The sequence below is a fragment of the Rattus norvegicus genome, chromosome 20 (genome assembly GCF_021556685.1).
Source record: "Rattus norvegicus strain SHRSP/BbbUtx chromosome 20, alternate assembly SHRSP_T2T, whole genome shotgun sequence".
Taxonomy (NCBI): domain Eukaryota; kingdom Metazoa; phylum Chordata; class Mammalia; order Rodentia; family Muridae; genus Rattus; species Rattus norvegicus.
This window is the reverse complement of record NC_141553.1, coordinates 50,071,098-50,098,878: the sequence shown is the minus strand read 5'-3', so window position 1 is coordinate 50,098,878 and position 27,781 is coordinate 50,071,098. Positions and strand designations below refer to the sequence as shown.

Genomic DNA, 27,781 nt, shown 5'->3' with positions numbered 1-27,781 from the left:
CTATTCTATTAGTGTGTGTCTTACGATTCACACTACACATTCAGAAACATAAAAGGTGGATGCCTTATTCTAGCAAACATGGCAATGGGGTGATCAGTAAGACTCCTAGTAATGCTTAAAACTATGTCCCCTGCTAAGACAGAAATTACAGACACCCCTGAGGCACCGAGGGTACCTGGAGCCCCCGGGACACTCTGATCTTTTCCTACCTTGGGGGCTTCGTTGGTCTGTTTGCTGATTGAAACTCTCCAAATTGAATTTGTGACTAGTAAACTACAATTATGGTTTTCAATTCATAGGATGTAATATGTCAGAATAAGGGAACTGGAATGTAAATTTGTTTAAATAAGAACAAGCCAGCTGTGGTAGCAAACACCTAGAACCAGCACTTGGGAGGCAGACACGGAGTTATTTGTTTTTCAAAGACTGTGGACCTTCAGGAGCCTTTATATTTATTTATTTATTTGGTGTGTGTGTGTGTGTGTGTGTGTGTGTGTGTGTGTGTGTGTGTGTGTGTGTGTAAGAGGTGTAAGAGGGCAGGGCAATTTGTGGGAATCAGTTTTCTTCTACCCCGTGAGTCCTGGGGATCGGATTCAGACTGTCATATTTGGCTATGAGCACCTTCATCCACTAAGCCTCAGTGGTCTGTTTTTGGAGAGAGTCTCACCAGGTAGCCCAGGATAGCCTTGGCCTTTCTGCCTCCGTGGCTGGGACTGCAGGCATAAATGAACAGTCTCACTCATTTCACAATTGGCGAGGCACAGAAATCAGCCCTGGGAGGCAAGCCAGAAGCAGGACAGTGGAGGGTTAGCCTTTCGCATCTGTGGTGGATTCCGTGTTCTGCATTATTCTGTGCATGTGAAGTACGTTTTTAAATGATAGAAGAAAGGTTAAGCTACTAAGCAGAAACAAGTATCCATTGACAGACGAATATTTTATTTTCCTGCTTGTCTCTGTTTGTTTATTTGTTTAAGTCTAAAGGAAAAAAACCTTACCAAACTCTGCATTTTAAAGACAACATAATTTTTTAAAGGCAGTAAGTTTTTCCCATTTGAAAACAGAATAAAATAACCCACGTGTGCCAATCCTCAGAGACCTGTTTTTTCCTATTGATTTATTGATTGACTGACTGTTCCTGTGTAGCCCTGGCTGTCCTGGAGCTCACTCTATAGAGCAGTGGTCCAGCTCACAGGGACTCACTCGCTGCTCCTGTACAGTGCTGGACTAAAGCTGTGCTCCACCTCTACCTGGATGATTCCTGTATTGAGAGCTTTAATTATCTAGGATTAGACACAGAGCCAGAGCTAAATGGCATCAAAGAAATGACAGAGACAGACACACACACACAGACATATGCATAGACATACAGAGAGAAAAAAAAAAGACAAAATAACAAAAAGGGGTTGGGGATTTAGCTCAGTGGTAGAGCGCTTGCCTAGCAAGCGCAAGGCCCTGGGTTCGGTCCTCAGCTCCGAAAAAAAAAAAAAAAGACAAAATGACATACAGAGAGACACATGTGGACACACACACACACACACACACACACACGCACACATTTAGCAATTTGATGAGAATATTACTCATTTGTAAAAGAAAAGCCTAGCACTCCTGACAAGCCTGAAAGTACTGTAATTTCAGAGTCACTAAAAATAGCCTGCACGCCATGGATTGCTGTGTGAAGTCATCAGGAGAGCTAGAGGTTAATCTCCAATGACAAAATGACCCGAACTGTATGATTATTGCCACTTCTATCCGAAGACTAAATTGTCCTAGACTTGAAACAATTTCAGGGCCTGAGGTGACCGACCAGGCTTTAGAATCTGGGACTTACAGCAGCCACTGACATGGCTTGAGGGCCACATGCACATCCCACATGAATTAAATCCCTACGAGACAACACTGCCAAGAAGCGCCTCACCAGAGCTCTCCTGAAGCTGCAAATAGGTTTGATGGGCATGTGGCAGAAGACAGACACCTAAGGGAGAGAGAGGTGAGAGAGGTGGGGGGGAGGGCGACAGAGGGAGTGAGACAGAGGGAGGGAGAGGGAGGACTGGGGGGGGGAAGGGAAGGGAAGGGAAGGGAAGGGAAGGGAGCGTAGACTAGAAGAGGAAATCGAGCCAGGGGCTTAGCAGAAATGAGTGCTGACCACCAGAGGCTTACTGAAATAGGTAAATGTCAGAACTGATCACCTTGCAGGTAGATGTGACCACCCCTTAAAATCAGACAACAGAAAATCAGACAACAGAAAATCAGACAGACAACCAGAAAACATCAGCAACAGAGATACAGCTGGATATTCAAATGAAATGAAGGAATTAATTACTTCATTATAATCTTTGGCTACGTTGAAAATTGCTCAGTGAGATCACAGATTGTTATGTGTTCGCCCTCTATACTCATAACTAGCAGACGCTGGGGGACGGATGAAGCAGCGTCACCGCACTGCAGACAGGGATGCCTCAGCACTCGGCAGTGACGTGGCTAAGGGCTAATGCACTGTGCCAGGAACAAATCAGACATGTTTCCAAAGTACTCCGAGCTTTTCTCCATGCAAAGGGTCAGTTCGGATGAACTCCGCCACTCACATGTAGAAAGCCCAGCGTCTCGGATAGATCTACTCTTCTGTCTGGCTTTACTCAGTCTCCAGTGCAGGCTGTCGTAACACTGACCACTGCAATAAAGTAGTGCACACTGGGTGCTGAGAAGTCAGGAGACCGTGAGGACGTGTGCCCCAGCCAACAAGCTGCACACTGGGTGCTGAGAATATCAGGAAACCGTGAGGATGTGTACTCCAGCCAACAAGCAGAAAGGCCAGGGCGACCGACAGAGTCGGCACCTACACAAGAGTAAGCCGAGGAGAAGCAGGAAACCCAGCTGGGAAACTGGTGAGATAATTCACAGAAAACCAGACAATACCTCAAGGGCACGTTAGGAGGAGGCAATGAGAATTCTGTGCAGCAGATTTGAGCAAGAAAAAGTGTTTTCAAAAATGACTGGAAAAATAAATATAGAACAGTATTACGGTTCGCAAGAGCAAACTTTTAGAGGAAATCTCATTAATTTTTCCAAAGTCAACACTAATTTAGTGTCCAGGAGGCCAGGACGTCAGGGAACTGGAAGTGACAGGGCGGTGGGCCACAGACCGTGTGTGCCCCTCCCACAGAGTTCCCACTAGAGAATGAACCTGCGGCTGACTGCCTAGTTAAACCTGTTAGCCCTCATAATCCTGAATGCCACCACCTAATTAGCTTTAGGACCTTGTAGACACTTACAACGGCCACCAGCGGAGGAGGCAAGGGAAAGGATTCGCGTGGTAAGACCGTCTCTCAGAGTCTGTGTTAACAGAGGAGCACCAGTCCTGGAGTTTCACCGAGATGTGAGTTGATGAGCAGGACAGCGCTGGCAGCAGTCAGTACACACAGGCCACCCCAGCAGAGAGGCGGGGAGGAAGTCTCCCTCTCACATTCCAGTGGTCAACAGACTCTCGCTCAGCAGTGGGTACCAGCTCCCTGTTGCCATCTCGTCTGTTCTAAGGAGCATCTCCGCACTGCTCGTCACCCCTCTTCTGTGGACCAGGACACTGATACTCACGGGGATGGCCAGTTTCTGCCACCTCAGACACGCCACATGTTTGTAATGTATCAGGCAGGCACTTTGGTTGTCTTCCTTGACTATACATGTTACAACATGTGAACAGTTACAATACATGGACTGCCCTATGGTTGTGTCTTCAGTGTTTACAATAATGCCTGGCACACACAGTCAACTTTGATAAATTGATAATGTATTCTGTCTGAAAGTATGTAATTGACAAGTGAGACACCTGGGGTCCAATTTGATATCTGCCTCTGCAATTCAAATTCACCCAATGAAGAGAGATAATTACCGCAATATAATTAAAATATAGAGTAAACAGGGAAACAGCTCAAAATTAGGGGAAAGTACTTTTTGGGTAAGAGATATGAAAGAAATAGTTAATTCCCTTTTCCTGCACACTGTCTTTGGGTTCCAGGTCTGATATGCTGACAGCTGGACCAGCAGAAGGATGTAGCGTCCTCCTTATGGGCACGCTCAACAAGGTTCCCAGGCAACAGTACTACGGGAGTTGGAGGCTCCTTAAACATGATCACAGAAAGTCTTGAATAACCCCCATTCACACAGAGACCTGAGGAGTTACAGTATAGTAAGAGTGCTATGCAGGTTAAAAAGCAAACCCTTTAGACCAGTATTAAATACACACACACACACACACACACACACACACACACACACACACACACAGAGAGGAGACTGGAAGGGAAGCCAGGGTCTAGCCCTAGCCCGGGTGTGATAACTGAACTGAGGCTCTGCGAAGGCCCAGCTTGTAGTCTGTGGCACTGTGCCCTTCTGTGGGCCGTGACAGCTGAGCCTCCGAAATAGTTCACAAATTCACAACTTTCAGGGAGGGAAATCATAATTTTTTTCATTCTGGGTATCTTGAGCCCTTTTTTAAAAATTGGGAAAAATATCAACTTCTCCACAGAAATAATTTATACACATTCTATATTTTTATTTCCAGAGAAGGAAGATAGGAAGCCTGCACGTGAGGCTGAAGGACTTCAAGCTTTGCTGATCTGTGTTCGTGCCTGTGTGAAACAAACACAGACTGCATGCTCACAGGTATTAACGTCCAGTCTTGCCAAGGCAAGTGCTCTGCCAATTGAACCAGCTCAGAACAATCCACTTTTTAAAGGCATAAAAAGGGTTGGAGAGAGATGGCTCAGTGGTTAAGAGCACTGACTACTTCTGAAGAGGATCTGGGGTTGGTTCCCAGAACCCAAATCACTCGAAAACGCCAATCACTCTGGTTCCAGAGAATCCAATGCCCTCTCGTGGCCTCTGGGGGCTCTGGAAGAAGAGCAGCTGTGGCTCCTTACTGCTCACCCACCGCTCCAGCCTTAAGGGTGCTATTTTTAATCTAGTTTTACAGATTGGGAAACTAAGACCCAAAGTAATAAGTGGTAGAATCGGACACTAGGAATTCTGGGGTCTACATCTTTTCTAAACTTCCCCTTCAAAGCACCATCTCAACCAGGAAGAATTCAACTACAGAACAAGCTTTTCCTAAACATATAATGCTGGCTGGGCATGGTGCTGTTCACCTTTAAACCCAGCACTTGGGAGACAGAGGCGTGAGTATCTCTGTGACTGTGAGGCCAGCCTGACCTACACAGTGAGCTCTAGGACAGCTGGGTACATAGAGGCTGTCTCACAAACCACCTCATAAAATACAAATAAAATAAATAAACAAGTATGTCAAGGAAAGAGAGAGAGAGAGAGAGAGAGAGAGAGAGAGAGAGAGAGAGAGAGAGAGAGAGGAGGAAAGAAGGAAGAAACCAAGCAAGCAGACAGTCGCCAGCTTAAACTGTCCAAATAAGCAGAAGGCACCATGGAAACGGGGATTAACAGGGAGGGGTGTGTTCTTAGTACCTGACCAGTAGACACCTCTTAAACTTGACCAATTATTTCAGTGATACCTTTTCCAGGAGAAGGCTGAGCTTGGCTCTAGGTCTTTAGCTGCCGTGTCTCTTGGATCTCTAAAATGTGGAATGCTTTCCTGGACATTCTCAGACACTGGGGCCTTGACCGTGTTGAAGACCTCAGGTCAGCTGACCTTGAGAACTGTGGGTCTGGCTCATGGGCCTTTGCAACTGCGTTCGGATTGTGCATCTTTAACAGGAAGGGCACAGGAATGATGCTCTATTTATTTTCCCCATATCAAGGTCAGTTTGTCCCATAAAAGTAGCGCTCTCTTTGACCATCTGAATGAAGTGATGTTGCTGACAAACACTTTGTCATTAAGTCAACACGTGGAGAACGGTGCTAACCGTTCCTCATTATTCAAGGGCCGGAAAATGTTCCATAGAATATAAAATAAATACACTTCTCACTGCATATGCTGGCTCCCGCTGAAACTGTTAAAATATATAAATACCATGAAAGCTACTGCCTACATAAAAATTACAGTGGTTAAAACGCAGCACACTCACTCTGCACAATCGCGGGTCTGAAAGGTCTAATATTCTCACACACCTAAGAAAGCTGTTATCCTCTGTGCCTGCATTCTTCCAAACGGCCTTTTAATTAACGACACTGAGAGCTAGCAATTTCCTAGCAAATAGCTCTGAGCCATGAATTGGCACGTTTTCTGAAATAATCTGTTAGATAAACAGAAAAGATTATTATACTGTAAAGAGAATTTCAGGGAAGACTCGAACCTTAGAAACTTAACTTCACAAGTTCAGAGAACTGCTGTGTTTCATTTCACAATGTCACAATTTTAAAGCATTTCAAAGAAAAGGATTAAAGCCATCCTTCACAAGACAGATGTAGCAAAAAGTCATGCGTTTTGGAAAAAGTTAAACAACCATAACTATTTAATGGGTATTAAAAGTTTACCTTAAAAAAAAAAACCAACAAAAATTTCTTTAGCTTTGTAAGATAGGCCACAATTGATCACCTTTTAACTTTTTAATGCCACAGAAAAGATTCAAACTACACTAAATATTCTCATACAAGTTGCTATTAAAAACAAAACAAAAAGGATAACCTTAGGTGGGAACTGATATGTAGTAACAGAACATTGCATTTTTAATATACTGAGCCCAGTAGAGACTTTTTTTCTTATTTATTTATTTAGAAACATGATCTTACTTTGTAGCCCTGCCTGGCTTGGAACTTGCTCTCTAGGCCAGGTGGGCGTAGAATTCACAGAGATCTGTCTCTGCTCTCCAAGTACTGAATTAAATGCTGCAACATTTGGCTCAGCCAGAGTCTAAAACTGTGTTAAAATTTCCCTTTGGGCTATGTGATTTTAGAACAACTTATGCTGACTACCTTTGTTTATTTCATCCGACTACCAGTTTTCACAATCCAGGACCTGGGAAGGCTATCACAGCACTAGGATTTTGCTTCTCCTACTTACCAATAACTAAACAAAACTGTAAAGTTGGTGGCAGGCGTGAACAGCAGGAGTGTGCACAAGCTGCACTCAGCAGAAGAACAATTCAAAAGCAAACCCTGTTCCGTGTAGAGCGGCCGTTCTCAGGGGAGCAAACTCCCCTTCTCCACAGGCCAACTCTGGGGAGGAATGTCTACAGCTATTCTGACGGTCACAATTGAGGGACATTGCTCTGAACATCTAACAACAGACCTTTATAGCCACCCAGGACAGAGTGAGGAGGCTGAGAAACTCTGATGTCAACAGAGTATGCTGGGGGCTGGAGAAGACTCAGAAGCTGAGAGCACTGGCTGCTCCAGCAGAGGACTCAGGTTCTGGAGCCCACGTGGCAGCTCACAGCCACCGTATTCCAGTTCCAGGGGATTCAGTGCCTGCTTCTGGCCTCTGTAGGGGCCAGACACAGATGCAGTGCGCATTCCAGACACAGATGCAGTGCGCATTCCAGACACAGATGCAGTGCACATTCCAGACACAGATGCAGTGCACATTCCAGACACAGATGCAGTGCGCATTCCAGACACAGATGCAGTGCGCATTCCAGACAGATGCAGTGCACATTCCAGACACAGATGCAGTGCGCATTCCAGACACAGATGCAGTGCGCATTCCAGACAGATGCAGTGCACATTCCAGACACAGATGCAGTGCGCATTCCAGACACAGATGCAGTGCGCATTCCAGACACAGATGCAGTGCGCATTCCAGACAGATGCAGTGCGCATTCCAGACAGATGCAGTGCGCATTCCAGACACAGATGCAGTGCGCATTCCAGACACAGATGCAGTGCACATTCCAGCAAAACCTTCATATGCATGAATAGAAGTAAACGTATGTTTTAAAAAGAGTGAACAGACTTACAGGACTTAGCCTTCAGGGTTACTGCCAGGACTAATAATGAACACTGAACGTATAAAATACTCAGTGTTCTCTGGGACACACAGTGGTCACCAACTGTTGCCTGAATGATCAATGGCCTAGGCTATAGAAAGAGTTGGAACAAATGCCAATGTATTGTACCCAGCACGGTATAAAACATCAGGAGTCATTTAGAGGAACATGAAAAACAAAGTGTTTTAAGGAGTAAGACCAAAGGCTTTTGAACACCTCTATAGATCCTAGGCATCTATAAAGAAAGCCGTGGGTAATGCAATCATTTGGGGTTAAGGAACTTAATCTCTATCAGTAGGGATGACAGCAAAGCCATTTACTCCTTCATTCCGGGCAAGCGTCTCAGAGTACAGACTGATGCGACTTAGTAAAATGTCCTTATGTCTGGCGTATGCTGGTGTATGTAAGGGGGTTTGGGTGCCTGTGGCTGTCTTGCATGTATGTGTCCATGCGTATGGAAGCCAGAGGAAACGTTGCGTGTCATCCTCAAGAACGCCCACCTCTTTGGAGAAACAGTTTCTCATTGGTCCTTAGATCCCCAGTTAGACCTCCGTCTTGCCTGAGAGCTCAAGGGACCCTATTCTCTGTCTCCCCAGTGCTAAGATCATAACCACGTGGCACCAGACAACACTTTTATGTGGGCTTTGGGGGTTGATCTCAGGTCCTCACGTCCGCAAGGCAAGGCCTGGATGACTGAACTCTCTTTCCCAACCCCGCAAATACTTTTTCACAGCCACAGTTTTAAATGTCTCAATAATTCTGCTTAAAGCCATGAGCTCCCTGCTGCAGTCTTTACAACATTACCTAAGATGGTGGCCATGACCTGGGTAACTAGTGTGACCCAGGGACCTTTACACACTAGACATTATGTCCTTACACTTGCCATCTCTTCAGAGTCCTTTTAACTGTTTCCCAATACAAAGGTTTTCTGAAAAAAGTCATTTAGTGCTTATAAAAATTATGGTATCTCTAAGTAGTATAGAATTTGTTTTCTCCCCAGTTCTTGAAGACACCCCAAATTCTCAGAGTAAGAGCCTACAAACAACCAGTGAGACCCTGGATATAATAACAGACTCAGCATATATTTTACAGAAAAAACACTTTTAGGGGAGCAACAACAACAAACTCCACTGGACATTTTAATATTTTAATACTTTTTCTTTTGTTTTTTTCTTTTTTGGAAAAAGCTTATGACTTTAAAAGATTGGAGATTTTAAGCAAACACTTGGTGGTTTGGGAAATGCAGTTTCCATGGCAACCAACATGGTCTTCTTTATATAGCATTATAAACAGATGGTAAAGAGTGGTCATGTTTGTTTCTTTGCCAGTATATCAATAAAACTGCTGTAATTCTGTATTGAATACACTTAAACTATTTAACAAATTCAACAGACTAACCACAAGATGTAGTAATTCAAACGAATATAATTAACTAGTATCTGGGGTTTTTCCCTTTTAATAAACACACGAGAATCTTGAACAGTGAATTCACTGTACTCCACACAGGCAACAGTCTTCCTTGGCAAGCTGTTGTACAAATGTTTTCCCGGCACTTGCCACGCAGGGCAGATAACCGCAAATATGAATCTGAGGAGAAGCAAAGAATGGACTGAAACAGGAGTAGCGCCCGCCATCTCTGTACCGACACTCCTCTGCCTCGGTTTCTTCAACACAAGAAAGTAAGAAATGCAGTTCCCTTAGCCGCACCCCAAAGGTGTAAAGCAATATTGTCATTTAAAATCATTTCCATTCCACGAACATAGCAACGGCTTTCAGAAATGCAGGTGCTCTGCATTCCTATGTGGCAACTTGCTAGCAAACCAAAGGCAGCCAAGAAATTATGACTGTGATTAGTCTGCCAAAAAAAAAAAAAAAAAAAAAAAAGGTGGAGTAGCCATTCCAGGGTGCATTAGCAACTCCGTAGGAGTACGTATCCTGAACCTACAGAAGTCAGTCCAATGGGTCCAGACACCTTCTTACTAGATCGTGTTACAGGTTCCCAAGCTGGGTTGAAGAATGCTCACTGGGGTGGTTTGTATATGCTCTGCTCAGGGAGCAGCACAATTAGGAGGTGTAGCCCTGTTGAAGTAGGTGTGGCCTTGGAGTAGGTCTGTGGGCGTGGACTTAAGACCCTCACCCTAGCTGTCTGGAAGCCAGTCTTCCACTAGCCGCCTTCAGATGATGCTGAACTCTCAGCTCTGCCTGTCTAAACTGCCCTGCTCCCTTGAAGATAAGGCACTGAACCTCTGAACCCATAAGCCAGCCCTATGAATGTTGTCTCGTTAAGACTTGCCTTGGTCGTGGTGTCTGCTCACAGCAGTAAAACTCTCACCGAGACTCTTACTTTAAGAACAGCTAGAACAACACTGATAGTTTAAATTATATAAAATGATCACTCTTATCACACTCACAAACAAGTATTTGGTGAACGATACTTGTTCTAAATTCTTACCCTATAAACTCCTATATTCATATGTTTGCCCCTAAGTTTGCCTGTCTTTAGCATTTATAAATCCTCTGTTTTTCTTACACTATAATTAGTTTATTAGAAGTGAGATGGTTCACTGTACAGGACAGGTCATGGTGAGAGTAGGAAAGGGGTTTACCAGGCAGTGTAAGAAAGGCCTAGGATAATCCAATGGAAAAACAAGCTCTCTCCTGTAAAGAGGAGAAGAGTCAGCATTGGGGAGGGGGGGAGAGATGGGGAGAGAGGTGGGGAGAGAGGTGGGGGGATAAAGTCCCACAAATATGAATCCAATACGCAGCCAGTATTTAAAACCACCAGGGACTGTGGTCCATCTCCCTTTTCCCAGTGAGGAATTAATCTCACAGCAGCACCCACAGGACGTGCACCTCAGTGCTGTCTCTGCTTTCATTCCGGAAGGCACGCAACTGAAGGGAAGACCGTGGGTGGCTGTGCGGACTCTCCAGGCATGGAAAATGTCTTAGTAGAGGGAGTTCAGCAAAGTATAAGACTGAGGTGTTAAGGCCTTTCTCATGAGTTATTCCAAGCAGCAATGTCTACCTGTCACAATATCATTAGCAAGGACTTAAAAAAACTAGTTCCTCTGTAATGAACAAAACAAATGCTTTCTGTTTCCAGGGCACTCAACAGAGACTCCGTCCGGAATAACTCACCGAAACAATCAGCCGCATGACACTTATCTTTTAAAAGGTGGCATATTCATTTGTCTCACAAGGGTGACCTGTATAATTCACTACCAGTAATGGAAACTCAGGCGTTTGAAGTGTGAACTGAAGTGCACTATCCCTCCTACCCCACCCGCAGCCTCCAAGCCACATCTGTGATAAAGATTCCGCCAGGCTCACTGAGATTAGAATTTGTGAGTGTGGAGCCTTGGAATGTTGCCGATATTTGTGTAGCAATTCCATGTGAGATAAAACCTTCAACTTAGAAGGGTCTTAAGATACAGGATGTTCCAAAGCAAGGTTTTCAACCTTTCTAATGTTTTACCCTTCAATACTGTCCCTCATGTTGTGGTGTCCCCCCCAACTGTACAATTATTTTTGTTACTACTTCAATCACTGCAATTTTGCCACTGTTATGAATCGGAATGTAAATATCTGATATGTGGACGGGGTAGAACCACTGTTCTAAAGCGAGGTGAGACACTAAATCCTGCAGTGTTCCTGGCGTCGGGAAGCAAACGGCGCAAAGGTTTGGGAAGTCCCTGAAACTGACCAGACAGACCCCACCCACCTGCACTGCAATGCACGTCTGAGTCGTGAGGGCTGATGGGAGACTCTCAGATGATGAGAGGGCAGGAATAGACAGAAGAGCACACTGCCTGGAAGCAGCAGAGGCCAGCTGAACTGCCTGGAAGAGGCTCAAACCAACCGAGCCGTCCGTCGGGAAGGGGACTCTCCACTGCTCAGCTCGGTGCAAGTGCAAGCGTAGTTCAGTTTGCTGAGATTTCACTGAGCTGCCGCCGTGCTGCCAGGGGCTCTGGGATGCAGACGACTGAGTCATTTCTGTTCCCATAAGTAAGCCCTCAGCCATCCTCGTGTAAGTGACCCTGATGAAACTCCCAGGTCCACCAGTTGGACTTTGATGGTGCCCTTCGAGTGGTCTGTCACCAGTTCCTTATTTAGGATGAGTGGACACCGTCATGTTTCCCAGGTTTGTGTCACACAGCATGGATCCAGAGTCACTTCATCTTGGGCTACACTCAGCTCCTTTAATAGCCACTCACTGCCCAGCTTTGCATCCACCTAACAGTCTGTGAATATCAGGTAAATCTTTTGGGTGGAGGAATGGATTAGTTTAACAAATCACAGGTTTTCCCCATTAGGAGACAGAAGTGGTGAGGTCCTTAGCGGGGACCTGGCCCACACAGGAGCACCCGGATCTAACTGTTTTCTCCCACATTTAGCTGTTTCGTTGTTTTATCAGCTGGCTGTGTCAGTCAGAGGAGAGACTGCCTGCTTCCCATTTGCACTGATGAATCTTAAAGCTCCTTGAAAAATTACCTTTTTTTGTTGTTCTGTAAGTATAAAACCTTCATGAAACCATTCTCACAGTACAATGTGGCTCTTAAGTTCTCACCTCAGGTCAGCACTTGCAAACTCTTACTCCTGTTAAGGGGAGAGGTATACTTCAGGACAACAGGACATTTGGCACATTTGTAGCATACGTTCAAGCATGTCTAAGAGGTGCATTAGTGCACTGTCCTATAAAGAATACACGCGTAGACTCTAGTCTACCGGGTAGAAAAGGAGCTGGAGGACAGGAGCTCTTGTCTGACGGACAACAGCCCATGACAACAGGCTTTACCCACGCTTGTCTCAACTTACAAGCACCTTGCTTGCTTGGTTAAGAAAAAGTAAACAAAATATTCACAAATTCTGCAAACTGTCAGAGATGGGAAACAGGTGTCCGACCTCGAAGGAGAAGCCATGACGGTATCACAGCAGGGAAATGGCTTCTCCATTGTTTGCTTTCTGACAGCTCTACAGGCTACTGGAACTTCCACACGCCGTTTGTCTGTCCCTTCAGAATCTCCACTGTGGACCTGGTGCTATTCTGTCAATACTCCGTTTTGTTGAGCCCTCACAAACTAATATGATTGAGGTTTGGTTCCTTAAAAAAATTCAAAACCCGGAAAATGGGGAAAAAATACCAACCCTAATGCATTTAGGAACAAACAACCCATTACAGAGAATAAGTGTGTCTGGCAGAATTCTAGAGATGACAGAAAACAAGAGGAAACAGCGTCTCTTAATGTCATTTAAATATGCACACAGGAGACAGGGAGATGTGGGGACAGACAATCGACAGGAACCCTACCATTCCTGCACACACAATAGGGCCTCATTAGCAGTCAAAGAACAGGTGTCTGGGGACCCATTATAAAGGCTATTAACTATTATGAGCCGCTGGGCCCCAGATTTATTTTAGTACTAGACAACAGACTTAAAGAGATACAAATTTAAATCTACCATTAGCATGTGAAAGCAACGCCCAGCTTTGCAGCCTTGTTTAATAGAAGGTATTCTCCTGTAGTCCTGCCAGGAGGACAGTGAAACTCACCAGCATTTCCCAACTCCCACAGCCATCTGCATGCTGGACCGCATTTGAATATTAAAAATCTGAGGGACGGCCTTTTGTTTACTTGTCAGAATGAAACAGGAGCGATCTACAGACTCAATCTATAAGAACTAGGTTTCTATCAGACTTGCATGGCTGTGCTGCAGGCAAACAAGACAAACGTGGCTGTTTTTAAACGCAGAGAAGAGCTGGGAAGAGGAAGGGGTACCTGCTGCTCTGGGGGAGGACCTGAGCTCAGCTCCTGCACTCACAGGGCAGCTCCGGACTGCCTGCAAATCCTAGGGGATCCAACAGCCTCTTCTGGACTCCACAGACACTGCACACATGTGGCACGCACGCGCGCGCGCACGCGCGCGCGCACGCGCGCGCACACACACACACACACACACACATAAAATAAAAATAAAACAATTTTTAACAAGCAGTAAAAATCACACAAACCTCTTGTCCTGAGTCCAGCGCACTTCACCATATTTCATACCTACTTTGGAAATCCCTGAGTGACAACAGTTATCCGTAGTAATATCTTTCCGTTTCATCTCAGAGACTAATATAAATCTCCTCCCTCCTTCCTCCCTTTCTGTCCCACCAGCTCCAGTGTCTTGCTAACTGCCCAAGCTGGCCTCAAGCTTACAGCCCCTGTCCCAGCCTCCTGGGAGCACCACTCCAGTTTTCTCTAATGCACTTACTTCAGAACACAGAAATGTGTGTGGTTAAATCAGCCACTGTGGGGGAGCCAATGAGCAAGGACAGTGCGAAGGTCAAGGAGACAACGGTTGTTGGCGTCATGACAAGCTTACACTTACCTGTGTCTAATGTTTGGTTCCACTTACTTGCTTATATAATTTTCTGATAGTGCTATTTTTTTCCCTTACTTAATATGGAGATCTGGTACTTGTACTATACCTTATGGAGACTAAAGATCTACAACTATGACCATTCAAAGCCACTGTAAACATGAAATGTTTGTAAAAAGGGAAAAAATTGAGCTATTGATAGGAACAGCAAAGACAGAAACACAATTCTTACAAATACAGTGCTTTTCTGAATGGAACTGACGTGGTAAGTCCATGGCTCTCAGTTGGGTGCTAGTAGCATCTTGTGGTGGGACCTCTGCTGTGAGGGACTACTTATTAATTAATAGCATCTCGACTTCTATCTGCTAGATGCCAGCAACAGGCTCCCTCCAGCTGTCCTAGCCAGATCGGTCTGAAGTACAGTCACTGTCCTCATGGGGAAATCAGTGGGTGAGTTTTCCAGACTAATGATACTTACTAAGTGTTACCTAATGCCAGTCAAATCAGTAGCTCTAATATTGTCTCAGAACCTTCAGAGCTAAGGCACCAGGTATTAGGATAACTGAGGTAAGAAAAGCACGTGTAGTTAATACAGCTTTGGCTTTAATTTTATGATTTTGTTAGTAACCTGCCAAAAAAAAAGTCCGAAGAAATGAATGAAGGGGAGTTCTCTTTCTCTCTTCTAAGGCTTGCCAGGTGAGAAAAAGCGCCCCCAAGCCCGCCCTCCCCTGCAGGGCCCTTAGTACTCCCTTCCTAGGCCCTCAGCTTTGCTCACAGACTGTGGTAACGATTGATGTCCCGTCTTGACCCAGCGATGGTCTAGAAGCACTAGACAATAACCCAGTGTTTTGTTTTGTTCTCTGTGTAGGGATTTGATGGGCAAGAATAAAGTTATAAAGCCATTCTTAAACTTTATATATTCCAAAGATCTCAGGAATACTGAAGGGTTGCCTTACTAGAGAAGTGAACTGTCAGACCCAGGTCCAGCATGTCCCAGGACTTGTGCTGGCAAGCAAACACTAAACTTACTTTTTTTTTTTTTTTTTTCGGAGCTGGGGACCGAACCCAGGGCCTTGCGCTTCCTAGGCAAGCGCTCTGCCACTGAGCCAAATCCCCAACCCCAACACTAAACTTACTTAAGAAGTCTTCTTCCTTAGTCTTCTCTTCTTTAGTCCCCTGCTGAAGTATGAAACTCTGGACTACGGACGCTAAGAGCAGCACAAAAGGCAGGAGAAAGCAGGCCAGGATACACAGAGAGTCCCATGTGTGAGACCCAGTGAGACCAAATGGGAAGTGGCTCAGAATCAAATTTAAGAAGAATCTGGCCCACTGGAGGAACAGTCTAAGAGACAGGCCTTCCATTGGTGCCCTCTAAGCTTCTCTGATTTGGAAGCTCTCCACAGCCTGGATAACTATTGAATTTGACAACCAGAATCGCCAAGACAGAGCTGTTCATTTCGGTTTTGACTTTGGAAAAGTCACCAAGCCATTTCAACTTCTCACATTCAACAAACTTGTTTCTTCAACACTATAAAGGAAGAGAGAGTGATTTGTGTTTCCACAAAGGAATGCCTGCCTACAGGCTGAAAGGTTCTCTTAATATTGTTTTGTTTTGATTCCATGTACAGTGATATCTCCAACATGAGACATAACAAGTTATTTGGACATAACTTGCTGTATCCTAATTTACATACTGGGTAATATTTTCTTTAGCAAGAATAGTATTTTGTAGTACACAAAAAATCAATATAAGTGTTAGAGATACACGAACATTTGATTTCTATAGACGACAACTTATTTTTAGTTGGAAAACTGCAATGCCAAACCATTTGGCATTTAATACTATAATCTGCATACATTATAATATTCATGTATGTTATAAATATTCAAATCATATTTGAAAACTTGGAATTAGAATTTTAACAAAATTGTGCTTCACATTTTAAAGAATGTTCTCATTTTTTTAAATGTAAATATGCCAATTTGATAAATGAATTTCAACTTCTTACTAATAAACTGAAATTCCTTTGACATTCCTTGAATAATTTTAAATCTCTATACTATAATATACAATAGTCTATATACTACATACATAACAGAAATGCCAATAAACTTCTAAAGCTATAAGGTAATTAGGGCCATACGTTTTATACAAGTCCTTACGTATAATAAGCACATGTACACAAGTCCCTGTGTCACACAGGCACAGGATTAACCTAACAAAGGACTCTGTCATCCTAACAACCTCTGCTGGCACAGGCTGCAGAGGGAAGAGTTTTGAAATAAACAATGGTCTTTGATCTGCTTCACTTTTCAAGAGGAATTTCAAGTGAAACGTTAGGGCTGATATTTTCTACTTGACCCTACAAGAATCTTCCCACTAAAATACTATCTCATTTAAGTATGAATATTTTTATGCAATGGAAATTTGCCTTCCCTCAAAAACAGACTATGCAAATGGGGCCTCAATAATAAATAACACACATGAGATATTAAACCACATATGTGGGTCAGCAAGACGGCTCAGTGCCTAAGGCACTTGGGGCCTGAGTTCAATCCCTGGGACTCACCGGTAGACGCTGCCCTCTGCCACATACATACACACACTAGATAAACAAATCAGTAGTATAATTTTTAAAATTAAGATCACTTATATAACACAATCCAAATCACTAACACTTGAAATCTATAGAGATTCTGAACTCTTATAGTGGAAGAGCCTGCTAGCAAACAGGAAGTCAGGCACTGTGATCTGCATCCAATCAAAGGCAGACACGTCAGGAGAACCTTCTGAATTCTACATGAGAACTGCAGGAGCTGTCAGGGCTGCTTCTACTTGCATTGTCTATCTGTCCGCCCAGGACTAGCTTTGTCCCTTCTGTCAGAAAAGACGCATTTGCTAGCTAACATGAGCTTCAGAATCAGCAGAGAGGGCCTGTGGCTCCTTCTGGAGGTTGCAACTCCCTGTTAAATCCTCGACTGCAACTGACTCTGCTGCTTGCTCAAATGAAATCCACCGGAGAAGAAGACCCCGGACACTCGGGCTAACCAGATGCTGTACCCTTGCAGCTGAGTTCCAAGAAGGCCCAGGTATTCCCAGCTCGCCGTGGGTACAGATGAGACATGGGAGAGTCCAGCAGGAAGCAAGCCAGGGCAACCTGAACCTTCAGCGCCTCCCATCTTGCACGCAGATCCATTGAGCGAGGTAGAAGCCGACTGGCTCCAGGTGTCCCGGCAGAGCCTATGCCTGATGTTTGACTGATCACTAAGCTATACAGACGCAGGGGCAACTGCTAGAAACTGAGACTTCCAAATAAAGGCCGGAGAAAAAATCTGCAGAGCACAGATGTTGCAGCTGCATACCGTACCGTCCAGGGAAGCCATAACAACCAAGCTGCCCTCAGAGAGGAGAAGGCTAGAACCTAGACCGCTACAATATATTATCTAGAATGTCCAATATCCAACAGGAAGTCATAACCTGTGAAAGAAATAAGAACACATGATCCATGAGAACCAATCATCAGAGACTGCCGAGAAAGGCCTTTAAGTAAATATATTTAGTAAAAATTTCGAACTGGTATTATAAGAAAGCCTTAAAGAAAACCAAGTGTTGTGCCAGGAAAGTGTTTGTGATCCTCTTGGAACAACCAAGGAGCCGGCTCCAATGTGATCACATTAGGGTCTCTTCATTACAAACTCGAGTTTGGCTTACTCACCGCAGGCCAACGGGACAGTTTGGTGAAGCCGCCCCAAACTCTCATCCAGGACAGGGCTTTATAGGAAATGGAAGTAAGGGGGGAGGCCCAGCCCCGCAAGTGTCAGGGGAAATGTCTGACGTAAGCCCACAGGTGGGTGCTCTGAAGCGAGACTGTATACAGTCACGAATGGTCTGACAGAACATCTGAAACCATCAGACTGATCTTTGACTCACTGTTGCTAGGAAGCAGCTAGGGAGTGACTCTGGCCAAGGACAAGCCCTGGTCCTTCCTGAAACTCGGGTGCAGCTTGGGTTTAGCGCCGGACCAAGTCCTCGGGCTTTTTTTCATTGAAGATGGAGGCCGGTTCTAAGAGTGGAGTAGGTTTGACCCTTCACAACTTTTCGGTGGTGGTGTGCACAGCTTTAATCCCAGCACTCGGGAGGCAGAAGTCAGATCTTTGTGAGTTGTTGTTTTACAAAACACGAACAGACATTCAGAAAGACCTCAAAAGCAAAGAAATGGGGAAACCCAAACATTTGGAGAACAGGAAAAGCATACAGAAATAATATTTTCAATTGAGTGAAAAGCCTAAGGTCCGTAATTTTTACATCTTAAGATATAGCTTTCCTATGACTTCCTTATGTAACGATAACTCTGAATGATTTTGTTCTGCTGCTTTAACTAAAATTCCCTTTTCTAAATGAGACACAAGAATGCCAAAACAAAAGGATACTGTAGCTGAGAAAGTTCTCAACCCTCTGCATTTCTTGTGTACCAAAGGGAGCTGGGGACGCAAGCATAACATTAGATGTTTTAAGTAGGTAGTATGTAATGCGTGTGTTCCTGACTTGTGCATGTGTACCACAGGGGTTCAGGTGCCCTGAACTGGGATTACAGGCGGCTGTGAGCTGCCGGGTGTGGGTGCTGGGTCCTCTGCAAGTGCTCTTAGCATGACACTAGCTCTCCATTCTCCTCTAGTGAGAAACTTCAAAGTACCAGGAGAGGAGTCCTCAACAATCAAGAACAGTCTTGTCGGATCTACAAGATAAACCATGGCACCACTGGAGAAAGAGAGGATGGAGTGATGGAGTCAGAGGTCCTTGAAGACATCACATCACGACCTCAAAGTTTACAGCTCTGAGTGACACTCAAGAGTTTGCAGGGTTTGCTAAACTTTTCAGTAGCATTATCCTGAGGGCCAGCTATTTTCTGGGACATATTAGTAGTAAGGACTTGCAGAATTCAGAGAGCATTCACCAGCAATTGATAGGATGCTTCAACAAAACATCCACAATTTCTCATTAACTCATTTACAGAAGATCGCATTCAAAGGGAATCTCAATTTGGAGAAGACAAGACCATTCAAAGATCTAAATATGCTATCAGTGGAGGAAACTTCTGGGTTTGCAGTTTCCATTGAGAATTCTGCACTTAATAACATCTGCAAAATTAAAGAATCTCCCAAGATAGCAGAGTGTGGTGTACGACGTTCAAGTCCACCATTTAAACACAGCTGGAGTGCATGTCAAAGCGAAGGAAGTGCGCATTAAACAATAATGTTTCTTCCTGTTTGGTCACAATGCAGAAGTAACAGTGTTATTCACTCGCCATTTAGCAAACATCAGTTCTAGACCCACAGATAGTGACTCTAGAATGAGTTATTCTGCCAAGTCGTCTCAGTAGCAAAGTGGAAGACAGTTCTTGATGATGCTAAGAAGATCTGGGTACCTTTGCGCCTCCAGTTTCCAGGTCACAAATGAAGCAATCCTCCTTTTATATCTTTAAGCATAGATGAAGTTGATGTGTTAACAAAATGTTAGCCACCAGAGCAGTACACAGAATGCAAGGGTTTGCGGCAAAACATCGGGGAAAAAAGGAGGACCATCTAACTCAGCAAAGCAGGCTGCTTCTTTTTGCCAGAGGGGTGGGGGTGCTTAAACTTTTAGGTAAACAGGAAAGGACACACCATAGCTCAGGGTTTCTTTCTGAACTCCTACCTGAGGAGGACGTGGCCGGATTAAAGAACAGCTGACACAGAGACTGTCTACAGGCCCACCTGCCTTCATTGCTTCTGCAGATGGAACGATTTCAAGTGTCCGCTACGATCCACTCCGCAGTCTACTAATCCTAGTTCTTTCTCACAGGTTAAATGCTCGGTGGCATGTTGAATTATGTTATTTTAAAGTGAAAATACTCACAAGGAATTTCAAACCAGCAATAACACAATAGAGTGAATAGAAATAAAGATAGGCAATTCTTAAACCAAGAAAACCCCACTGGGTCTTAAGCAGTTAAGGATCTAGGCTAGTCCTTCAAGGAATTATTCACAAGTCAACAATTTATCAACAGCTTTAAGAAGGGAGACTCTTAGAATCTGCTGGCTTCCTTTTCTAATGCAGGCCACACTATGCTGAGAGTATCTTAAAATTACCTCATGCAGGTTTTATGCCAAAGGACAGATATTTCTTCCACTGACTTACAAAAATTCTGGGATCAGAGCTTGGAGGTAAGAGACTATTGCTGCAGACCCCACACATTTCAGACTTAAGGAATGGAGCTGACACTGACCTGGAAGCCTCTTCCCTAAGGTCCAGCTTTCACAGACCTGGGAGGTGCTGTACTGGGTGCCAAGGGAGAAAAGCCATCAACAGTCCTACCCACGAAAACCTATTGGACCGAATCATTGCTAATGATCATTTTGCAAATGCTTAGTGAATAAAGCATGAAATTGTGTTTCAGAAAAGATCTCTTGAGCTGACAGGAGACAAGAGCAAAAGAAAAGACGCTATGTGGTTGCAGACTTTCACCACTAAGAACTTCCTTTCCGTTCAAGTTTAAGTTACGTTATTGTTGTTGAAGAAGAGGTAAGAAGCAGCTGCTGCGGGAAAGAAAACCCACCGTATTCCTACGACCAGTGATGAACTCGGAGTCCCTCGGTTACCCAGAGCTCCCGAGAGAGAAGAAGCAAACCAAGCAGAACGTGGTGTGAAAGGAAAGCACATACTGATAAGGAGTAAGGAGGATGCTTGACAGTGGCAGAAACAAGCTGGATTTTGAAACTAGCTCTGTCCAGCTGTGTCCGCTGCGATAGCGGCTGACAGCACATCCTAGGGGTTGTCTGCAGACAGGGGCAGACACTGCAGAGTGGCTACAGAGGTCACTTGAAAGCAAGCATTGCTACCTCTTCTCCCCTCCCCTTCGTGGTATGAAGGCTGGAGTCTGAAAGAGTTTCACGTCTACCCATCTACTCCATGTGGGTGACAATAAGCTAGAGTTACTGCCCACATTTCTCTGTAGGATGTTCAACACGCCAATATAGACTATGACAAAGCCTAACGTACTGTAACCTTTACCCTCACTTCCCCACAAAACTCCATTTTGTTTGTTCATTCCACACTTTCTTTCCTGTATGACTTAGTTAGGGTTTCTATTGCTGCAATGAAACACCAATCCAAAAACCAAGTCGGGGAGGAAAGGATTTATTTGGCTTATACTTCCGTTTCACCATTCATCACTGAAGGAAGTCTGGGCAGGAACCTGGAGGCAGGCGCTGATGCAGAGTCCACGGAGGGCTGCTGCTTACTGGCTTGCTCCCTGTGGCTTGCTCATTCTACTTTCCCACCAGCCCAGGGATGGCCCCACCCACAGTGGGCGGGGTCCTCCCCTATCAATCACTAATTAAGAAAATGCCTCATAGCCAGCTCTTACGGAAGCATTTCTCAATTAATTTTCCCTCCTTTCAGATAACTCTAGTTTTGTGTCAAGTTGGCATAGGACCAGCCAGCACACAATATTTAAGTATGCTTTGGGTATTATATAGGTTTTTTTTTTAAAAAAACATACATGTTCATTATTTTAAAATTCTACATTGAAATTACATTCTTGTAGACAACAAAATGATTTTTCTTTTTACAAAAACATAACCTCAACACAGTAGCTTTGGAACTGGGGTGTTTGGGCCAATTACAGCTCGCACGATCATCGATGAGACTGGGGTTAGATCTACCTCTATTTATTTGCCCAAGGGTCTCCCATGGAGCCCTGGCTGGCCCACAGTCTCTGCGGGGTAGGCTGGCCTCAGACTCGGAGACGCCCTGCCTCTGCATCCCCGCCCAGCTCTAAAATCCTCCATTGCGCTTCCTCCCCATCCTCTGGATCGAGTGCCTCTCAGCACTGCGTTCTATTTCAACTCTCAGACTTATTTTTCAAGTGTTTCATCTGTGTTTGCAGTGCTCACCTTTTACTGTATTAAACCATCTAATATTATGGGATTTTTTTAAATGTGTTCTTCAGCAGTCAACCTGACAATCAGAGCCATAAAGGACACAGAGCACGGCCCTCTCTCAGCCTTGCCTAAGAAAGTGTTCAACGTCACTCATGAAGGACATTTTTAACAAGTACCGTCATGTAGAATGGTTTTCTATCAACTTTGAAAATGCTGCCTCAGGGCTGGAGAGACGGCTCAGTGGTTAAGAGCACTGGCTGCTCTTCCAGAGGTCCTGAGTTCAAATCCCAGCAACCGCATGGTGGCTCACAACCACCTGTAATGAGATCTGGTGCCCTCTTCTGTGTGTCTGAAGACAGCGACAGTGCATTTGTATATAATAAATAAATAAATCTTAAAAAAAAAAAAGAAGAAAAAAAAGAAAATGCTGCCTTTTAAGTTCTTGTCCTAACCGTCTCAGGTGTGCCCTGGTAAAGACTATGTGTCCTCTGTGCTCACGTGGCTTTTCGTTCCGTCCACCTTTGATCTGCGTGTTTTCCCCGTCAGGTTGATTAGAAACATCCCATTGGTTTGATTTCTTTCACGTGGGGCTTGTTGAGACTCTGGATTTGTTAGTTGATATTTTCCATTAAATTCGAAAAATTTAGTCAGGGATTGTGGCCCACACCTTTAGGCCCAGGACTCGGGTAGAGGCAGGGGTGTCTAATTTTAGGGCTTCTTTCTTTAAATAATTCGTTCGTTGATCTTTTCTTCTGCAGTGTCTAGCTTTCTGTAATCCCATTAAGCAGAGCTCATTAACAGACTTCACACTCCACCGCTGTAAGTTCTGTTTGGGCCTTACAAATGTAAAGACCTCTCTGTCTACACAGAGTGGTGTTTTCCCATAATTACTGGCACGTGCTTACTGTGCTTACAAAAACTGTCCCAGCATTGTCTAATCCCTCATTTCTGCTTTCTAATGTGTAGTTACACACTGTATGTTCCTACTTTAGACCTGCCTAGCATACTGCTGAGTGTTTCATTTTAGTATCTTCTTGCAAAGAGGCTTGAAGTTTATTTTATTTGACAGTTAAATTACACAGGAACTAATTTGTTTGGTGTGCTATTTCAATTAGGACAGAAATAAAAAGTCTTTGGGTTTTTTGTTGTTGTTTTGAGATAAGGTCTCAGCCCAGTTGTCTTGAAACTCACTGCCCCAGTCCCCCGAGCGCTATAATTACACGCGCAGTTTTATATGCTGTTGCTTGCAATTCAGCTATAACCTAAAGGTGTGGATTTCCAAAGTCCACGGACTTTCTCTCTACCCATAGGCAGGACTTACAGTGACCACTAGCTATCTAGAACTCTACCAGCCTGTGTGCTCGCTCCTCCTAGCAGGACCTCCCAGTGCTCTCGGTGACGTCCCAGCCAACACTGCGCTAACAGGGTGAGGTGGGGGTTTCTTCTCCCTGCACTACAATCCGGCAGTCACCTCCAGGCAGAAATAAGCATAGAGCTATGCCTCCTGTCTTCCTGCCCTGTGGGATGACAGTGCTGTGTTGCCTTATGTCCAATATAGGAAGACAGTTGTCTCATGCACTGTCCAGTTTCCTAGCTGCTTATTAAGAAAAGGTAATTCCGGGGCTGGGGATTTAGCTCAGTGGTAGAGCGCTTGCCTAGGAAGCGCAAGGCCCTGGGTTCGGTCCCCAGCTCCGAAAAAAAGAACCAAAAAAAAAAAAAAAAAGAAAAAAAGAAAAGAAAAGGTAATTCCGATCCTGCTCTTCCCTTGGGGCTAGAAGCAAAGTCCTTTCTCATAACACTTGATTGCATGTCGAGCACTGCATATAACTGCAGGGCTACAGTCCATGCCATTTCCCACCGCAGATGTGCTCTTCCCTCTGATAAAAGACAGGACCTGCACTGAGAGGGGGCAGACAGCAGATACAGTTAGATTCTGCTTAGGCTGTATGTCCCAGCGTCTCAAGGGTGAAGCTGTCCATCTTTCCTCTACCATGGTCTGTGGACCTCCAGTGTCCCTAAGGATCTATGCAATAAAGACCATTATACTACCAAGATGTGTACCCTTGCCACGGTGCCGAGACTGTCACCGACAGTGCAAAGCAACAGTGCGTAATCAGCACGATGTAGCCGAGCCTCAGCCACATGCAATGCCATGTGTCATTTTTATTTATTATCTTGGATAAATAGAAGGTGGTTAATTATGGTAACTCATGGCTAGAAGCGCATGCCTTTCCTATGAGCTAGGTTGTAAAGTGAGTACCACGGATCAAAGGTTTTTGCTAAAAACCAAAATGTGGTTGCTACCTCAAGGAAAAGCACTTGTCTGGCTCTTGGATTTGCAAGCTGGATTAATATTGTCTCCTTTTGCTTCCATAAAGATTGCTTTTACGTGAAAGAACAGCCAATAGTCAAATTATGACCTTTCAACTTCCCAAAAGTAATAATACTTGCTGCAAATGATAAAAATCGAGATCTCTGGTGAGTGAGAATTAGAACTGTAGAAAATTTGTGCCAGACACTATAACATTGACAAATTTCCATCATTTCCCTAATGTTTTTTTAATATTTTATGTGTATGGTGTGTGCCAAAGTACATGTGCACCGCACATGGGCAGGACCAGAGCTCAGAAGAGGCATCAGGAGCCCTAGAACTGGTGGTACAGACAGGTGTGAGACGCCACGTGGGTGCTGGGACCCACACCCAGGTCCTCTAGAATGGCATCCAGTGCTCGAGACTACTGAGCCATCCCTCCCACCTATTTTTTTTTTAAATAAGGACAGTATGGCGCTCTTAGGGACAGTATAATAAAATAAGCCAATGTTCAGAGAGTCCAAATACTTTAGTGAGCCAGAGTTTCCAAATGACCAACACATGACACAAAATTACAAACTTAAAGACTCACTTAAAAATACATGATAGATCATTGCGTGTTAATGTGATAAAGTATAAAGAGGTCATTGATTTGTTTCAGATGTCACACTACACAGGAGTGACGAGGATTCATAAACACCTAGAAAGGCTATTGGATCACTCCTGTTTTCCCCAAGTACCTCAGTAGCAATCCTTGGGGAAATTTTTAATTACTTTTCCTAAAGAAGTTTATTAATAATAGCATGCTATGAGTTCATTGTTTTTAAGTTAATACATGTTTAAAATCCTTCTTCAATTTCTAAATTTCAGCCATAATGAGTGTCAACAGACAGACCTACGCACAGGAGCAGGCTCACGGGCCCCTACCATCCCTCTGAGACCCAGAGTGAGGTCTGAGACCTACAGACTGGGACTGAGCAAGGGTCCTGAGCAGCAGGAGGCTGCAGGAGGTCTGTTTCTATGTGTGCATTTGTGTGCGTGTTCATAATACCAGTGCAGTACAGGTGACCTGCATCTGTGCTAGCTTTATTTCTGCTGCTCTGTTAAGACATTCTGACCAAAAGCAACTGAGGGGAAGACAGAGTTTCCCTGGCTTACAATTCCAGGCTATAGCCCATCACTTGGAGGCCCACTTCTTCCTTCCCTCTCCTCAGGCTCCCTCAGCTCCTGAGTTTATCTACCTGTTTGTTTGCGTTCCTCCTTCTGATCCATGTCCTCTCTCATCTCTTGTGGCTCTCCCCACGTCTCTCTTTTACCTATTTCCCAGAGTCCTCTCTCTTCCTGCCACTGTCCCACCTTCAATTTCCTGCCTCAGCTCACTGGCCATCCACTTTTTTTTATTAGGAGGTGATGTTTATAAGAGATTTTCTCCAGCACTGGGCTTGCAGACACACACCAGGGTGCTCAGCCTGTGTGCATGTGTTTAGGTAAGGATGGGGGTGGGGTGGGCTAAGCATCTGAGCACAGGTCTTCTGCTTGCCCAGCAAGCACTTCTTCACCAACCAAGGCATTGCCCCAGCCCCAGTTGTCATATTTTCTAGTCTATCTGTAAAATTCCTACTCTTCCCTGTTAGTCTACGCCCTGGAGCTTCTATACTTCAACACCTACAAGCCTGAAAGGAGGTGTGAGGAATGCTTAAGAAAAAGACACTGTCAACAGTGCACTAAGGGCGAGTGATAAAGTAGTAATCTTAGTAAGATGTATTTTAGGAAAACTAAAAGGCTGGCAGCCAAAGTGGGGCTTACATTCCAATACTGTCCAATATGTGGGGCTTACATTCCAATACTGTCCAATATTTGGCCCTATTTTATTCTTAAGATTGACTTCCTAATTTCAGAAAATACAAAACAATGAAACTCAAACATATTCTCAGAGAGGAATTCTCTCTCTCTCTCTTTCTCTCTCTCTCTCTCTCACACACACACACAGAGAGAGAGAGAGAGAGAGAGAGAGAGAAAGAGAGAGAGAGAGAAAGAGAGAGAGAGAGAGAGAGAGAGAGAGAGAGAGAGAGATCCAGAACATGCCACCAAGGGAAGGAAATATCAGGAATCAGAGTAGGGAGGAAGGACACATCAGTGCTCTCAAAGCCAACGAGGCCTGAACCTGGGCCTGAACCTGGGCAGGGGCTTAGCTGAGCAAGCCCACATGTGCTGCAAACACAGCAGGGAGCTCCGTGAGAACACAGCTGCCACCCTGCATGCAGTACAAGGCCTGATGCTCAGAAAGCCTCACTCCTGTCCCACTGTAAAGAAGTACAGGTATTCGGGGTATTTCCCAGCCCTTGCTGATTTTCGAAGATGGGATAACAAACTGATATAACCACGAAGAGGTAGTGAGAGCCCAGGGGACAGAGGGGTCAATTGAACAGCGACAGTGTTTGATCAGAATCAAACTGGGCTGAATAAGACCTAAGAACTGCAGACTCCAGAAGCCTCGGACTGTGGGAATGTAGAAAATATATGAAGAGGGGCTGGGGATTTAGCTCAGTGGTAGAGCGCTTACCTAGGAAGCGCAAGGCCCTGGGTTCGGTCCCCAGCTCCGAAAAAAAGAACCAAAAAAAAAAAAATATATGAAGAACAGGGCTGGCTTTGAAGAGACCTAACCATAAAATGCAGTTTAAGACAGGGTCTCACTGTGTAGACCACAATGGTCTTGAACTCATGATCTTCCTTGTATCAGCCACCACTGTCAACCATAATAACAAGAATCTTTTCTTTTAAAGATTTATTTATTTTATATATAAGTACACTGTAGCTGTCTCCAGACACACCAGACGAGGGCATCAGATCTCATTACAGATGGTTGTGAGCCACCATGTGGTTGCTGGGATTTGAACTCAGGACCTCTGGAAAAGCAGTCAGTGCTCTTAACCGCTGAGCCATCTCTCCAGCCCAACAAGACTCTTTACTTTCTTGCTACTTGAACAGGTCTTGTGCTGTGCTGTGGTTCAGGTTGGTCTGGAGCTTAATATGTAGACCAGGCTGACCTCAAAATAATGGCAACCTTTTCCTGCCTCAACCTCTCCAGTACTGGGATAAGCATGAGCCACCATACTCATGCTATAATCAAAAAATCTTAACTCAGGGAGTAAGGCCTTAGATATTATTTGATTCTGACAAGGTAATTTTACACTATGATTTAATATTTCTTGTCTAATTCTGCAGAAAATTTCCAAGCTCACCTAAACTAATTTGCATGCTCTTTTACATGAGTGTTCTATTGCTGTGAAAA

At 44.5% G+C, this 27,781-nt stretch overlaps 1 protein-coding gene and 1 long non-coding RNA gene across 3 annotated transcripts in view; both read right to left on the bottom strand.

Moving 5' to 3' along the window:
• Window positions 1–27,781, bottom strand: part of Pdss2 (decaprenyl diphosphate synthase subunit 2) — a 225,613-nt gene that overhangs the window by 161,662 nt on the left and 36,170 nt on the right.
• On the bottom strand, window positions 16,867–18,046 carry LOC147998742 (uncharacterized). The gene is made up of 2 exons (XR_015645942.1): window positions 17,972–18,046; window positions 16,867–17,733 (listed from the first exon to the last, which is right to left on the bottom strand). It is a non-coding gene; the product is annotated as an uncharacterized LOC147998742 (long non-coding RNA).